Source organism: Onychomys torridus, chromosome 6, assembly GCF_903995425.1.
Source record: "Onychomys torridus chromosome 6, mOncTor1.1, whole genome shotgun sequence".
NCBI classification, from domain to species: domain Eukaryota; kingdom Metazoa; phylum Chordata; class Mammalia; order Rodentia; family Cricetidae; genus Onychomys; species Onychomys torridus.
In genome coordinates, this window is record NC_050448.1 from 20196464 (window position 1) to 20201301 (window position 4838).

Genomic DNA, 4838 nt, shown 5'->3' on the forward strand with positions numbered 1-4838 from the left:
AGGCAGGCCTTCCTGCATGTCAAGCCATATGGCTTCTGGGTAACCAGTCAGTCCTGCTTTCAGCAACAGACTGCTTTCTCCAGGGCTTTATGGAAGCATATGGCCTAAACTTAGATGTCCCTGTCATGGTTGATTGTTGTCTAAGTAGTCTTAGAATGGTCATCAGGATCTACTGCACATCTCCTGCAGGCAAAGCATGTCCTGCTGTACATGACTATACCTGACAAAGCATGACTTGTGATGGTAGCTGAATTCAGATCTGCACAGCAGCCCATGACCCACACAGGGGTCAGAGGTCAATGAGATGACACCATTCTGCTTTAACTCCTTCACTTCCTTCATGATTTTATAAGCTTATCAGAAGCCTTGTGCTTCCTCAATGATACAAATTCTGTGGCCCAAAGCTATAGATAAATCTGTGATACTGCTGTCAAGTTGGTCGTGACATCCATGCAAAGTCAGTTAGACAGTGCTAATGTGATATGTGTTAGGACAGATATGTTGCATGTGCTGTGGAGGTCTAAGGAAGGTCAGAGATTTCACCTGCCTGAGTGCCTTGTTGTGAACAAGTCTTAAGTGGTCAGAGACATCAGCCAAATTGCATGGCAAGCATGAATTCTGAGAAAGTGAGTCATTCATTCAAAGTCTTTGTGTGGGCCCGTGTGCATGCATACATGTGTGCAACTTGTTTGTCTGTGTGTGTATACATGCCTGAGTGTGGATGTGTATGCCTATGTACTTATATGTGTATGTTCTTAGATATGTGTGTACCTTTTTCTGTGTGAGTGTGTGTGCATAATATATATGTGTTCATACCTCTGTGTGTGCACTAGTGTGTTCATATATGGGTTCATTATATGTGTACATACATGTGTGTGCATGTGTATGTGCATGTGTGTGTACTCATGAATGTGCTCAAATATCTGTATGTGAGTGTATATCTAGATATGTATGACTGTGCAAGTGTGGGTATATGCATGTGTGTATGTTCATGCCTATGTATGTATGCATGATTGATTGTGGGTGTATGTGTGCATGCATGCATGTGTGTTATATATGTATATAATTATGTGTGTGCATAGTTTTACATGTCTTTTTGTGCAAAATTGTGTGTCTGTGTATGTATAGCTGTGTGTGTCTGTACATAATTTTGTGTGTGTGAGTAAGATTGTGTGTGTGGGCGTGTGTGTGTGTGTGTGTGTGTGTGTGTGTGTGTGTGTGTGATAACATACATAAAGTGTAACAGAGCATGAAAACTAAGAACACTGGGCTCAATGTATTCAACGACAGTATGTGAAAATCCTGAAGGAGACAAGTCAGAACCTGACCTCAGAGGACTTTTTCTGTCAGAGGAGAGTCTGAAGTGGAGCCCTGATACAAACTCAAGGACTTCAGTAGGGTATGGACACAGCTATATTTGTGAATAAAGCTTCTGCTCTGCATCAGATTCAGTAAACAAATGTGGCTTAGAAGAGAAACTCACAGCTTGTGAGATTGTTTCATGTCCCATGGCATGAAATTAGAACTATCTCAAGTGAGACTATGGCAGTTGATGAAGTTTCAAAAGAAAGGAATGGATTTGAAAGGTTTTTAAAGGTTAATTAAGTTTATAAAACTTACTGATGGGAAGTTTTGTGGGAGGAAAAGAGAGGGGTCAAGGGGTGTGACTCAGGAGCTCCCTCTATGGTACCCTCATTAGGGTCAGGATGTGTGTGAGGAAGAGGTGGGGTAGTCAGCCACTCAGCACTGGACACCAAAGCCAGGCAGATTTTACGGATTCTCTAGAAGGAACTGTTCTACTCCCTGTTAGAAATACAGCCCATTCTTCACACCCCAGCTAACATGTGGCCTGCCATGGGGGATGCCTAAAGGCTTCAAACTACATCTCCATCATGACACTTTGCCCTCAGCTACCACTTTCCCCCATGGCATGTGTCATGGCCTGTGGCATAGCCTTATCTGGACAAGCAGACCATGAGCCTCTGTTAGACACAATACTTTCATAGTCATGCTGGGAACTCCTTGCCTAGCCTAAAACACCCCTGCATATAATAAGCACTCCATAAATGTTCTCTGAATTGAACCAAGTAACAGTATTCTTCACTAAATTCCTTTCAAATGAAAACAATAGATGCTTTTGGTCCCAGAATTGGGTTGAAGGTAAGGTCATTTCTTGCCAGCAGGCTATGGCTGACTTTAATTAAATGTTTTATGCCATTCATCTGCTGTTGGGTAACTTGTCTTTTAAAACACAGGAAACATTAATCTGCAGATGAAGAATATAAAATCTTTTTACAATATTTTCCTCAGTTACAAGTAAGTTATATACTAACCACAATATTTCTGTTCCATTCTAGAATCATAGAAGAATGCACACTATCAATAGACACCTACAGTGAGGGTAATAATGCACACATGGTATATTATCACATCCGTATGCTGCTTTCCAGAACTTAGAAGGAAAAAAAAGTAGAGGAGTGAATGTCATGACTTAAACAATACAAACATGTGCACCAAGCAAGTTCTTTCAAAGAGAGTTCACATGTGGGAAACATAAGTGAGAGCTTTGTATGTTCCCCTGTGTGGTAAGCCCTTATGCCCCTGTGTTCTGCTGACCTGAACTGTAGCACAGTGTGTGTCTAATGCAACTCCCTAGATGGGAATGGTGTGGGAACCGAGGGGAGGCAACCTGTACAGCAGGCGGCAGCCAGTGCCAGGGCAGATGGCTCAGCTCTCAGCAGATCTAAGGGAAAAGTACATGTCGCACAGGTGCCTGGATTGCTTCATAGTAAACACCAAGTCCGACAAGCACTAGGTTAAATTATGAGGTAGTTAAAGGACAAAACACTGAACAAGGAAACAAATCCACTGTGGTTTTGAATGAGACAAATGTTCAATGGTCATCAGTGAAGTTGTGATTTATCATTTCCCTGCACACAGGAGGCAGTGAGGCATCATGAAGAAGGAAATGTTCTGAGCTGACATCCTGGGTTTTCCTTCACTTCCTTCCCTTATGGTCACTGCCTGGTGGTGGCCTCATGGGGGCAAAACTTCCTGCTTCATAGTTGAGAGAGATGTGTGGTGACAGGCTTATGTTTGGTAGTCTTCACTTGACTTCATCTATAGCAAATACTGTCCACCCTGGTAATTAAGATTCCCCGTGCCTGCATTCTGGGAACACAGCACTCAAGGTAACTGAGGACTTTCATTCTTAAAAGTGGTCATAATTTTCTCTTTGTAATTCAGATCCTTATTTGAAGAGGTTTTGGTTAAGACATTAAACCTATGCCCACATGTGTATTCCACTTCCAGATTTAAACATGCCCATAAACTAAATATTTAACTTTCCCTTTTAAAGATTTCTAGAATATCAAACTTAAATTTTCTATACCACAGTTTTCTCTTCTCTTTCTCCCCTATACTTACTTTCTTTTCTTTGCTTTGCTGTTTTTTATTTTATTTTATTTTATTTTATTTTATTTTATTTTTTTAACCGTCCAGGTCATTTATATATCTTTTTGTGTATTAGGCCATGAATTTGTATGGAATGGGTTGCAGCAGCTCAGGCTTCTTCCCGTTAGACCTCACAAAGTGTGCTTCTCTGAGTGGAGCAGGCTGGAACTTCAGCTGAGCCCAGGTGCCCTTCTCTTTGGCTTCCTTTTTCTTCTGGTCGTTCTCCTTCACCCGCTTCAGGAAGCTGTCTCAGCTTTTAGAGTGCTTGATGAGCTCAATCCGGATGTTAATTTTCTCAGCAAGAATCTTACTCTTAACTTGCTTGTTTACAATGATGCCCGTGGCATGCTGGGTGACATTGTAGACTCTTCTGGTTTTGCCATGGTAACACTTATGAGGCATTCCTTTCTGAACAGTGCCCATTCCCTTGATGTCTACAATCTCACCCTTTTTGTATATTCGCATATAAGTGGCTAAAGGAACAACTCCATGTTTCCTAAAAGGAACAAACAGTGAGTGCCCTCCTCTCTCCCTCTGTGTCTGTCATTTTGGCGTGTTACTGAAAGATGGCTGCCGCGGACAAAAAAACAAAACTTTCTCCCCTATGCTTTCTTACACAATTTATGCTTTGTAAGTTTTATAAGTCCCCTCTACTTAAGCAAATTCCAGTGCTCAACTCCCAAATATACCTTGAGTTTGTGTGTGTGCGCGCGCACGCGCGCACCTGTGTGAGTGTCTGAACTGACATCATGATTCAAATCCTAAGGGTTGTAATTTCACATCTGGATAACTTAGGTGTGTCTCCAACTTCTTCAATGGTTGTTTGGTTTTTGTTTTGTAAAGCCACATCTACCCACCTGTTTTTCTTATGACATCAACATGTAAATTTTTTTAAAGGCTGCATCATAGGTGCTTATTGTTCTATTTAAAATATTCTTAGCTCTTTTGCCTTTCTTCAGTACAAGTGGCATTGACTTGTACACCCTCAGTCCATTGCTCTGCTTGCTCACTGAGTTTGTCTGAGTTCTTGGACCACTCTACCACTCTTTCCCTGTCTTAGCTTTATAGTATGGAGTTTGCTGCCTTGCTCTGCCTAGAATGTGCCCCACCCCCTCATTTTGACAGTCTTCTCTCATTCTTCATGTGGTCACTAAAACACCATTTCTCACCAGAATGGAAATCGACACTGTGAACATCTGTGAGCATGTGCACCATTATTTCTCTTATAGCACTAATTGAAACTATCTTGAAGCAACCTTCTTGATAGGGTTGCTTTGTATTTGCTTGTTTAATGAACTACAGGCTCATTTATTATAGTGACTTCTATCACTCAATTGACTGGCATCTTCAAACTTTCTACAGTGCTTTGAATGTTACAAGGGACC

The 4838-nt window shown here is 41.4% G+C and overlaps 1 pseudogene; it reads right to left on the bottom strand.

Annotated features, from left to right (window-relative positions):
* Nucleotides 1-3525: 3525 nt before the first annotated feature.
* LOC118585577 lies at nt 3526-4009 on the bottom strand (annotated as a pseudogene).
* Nucleotides 4010-4838: the final 829 nt, after the last annotated feature.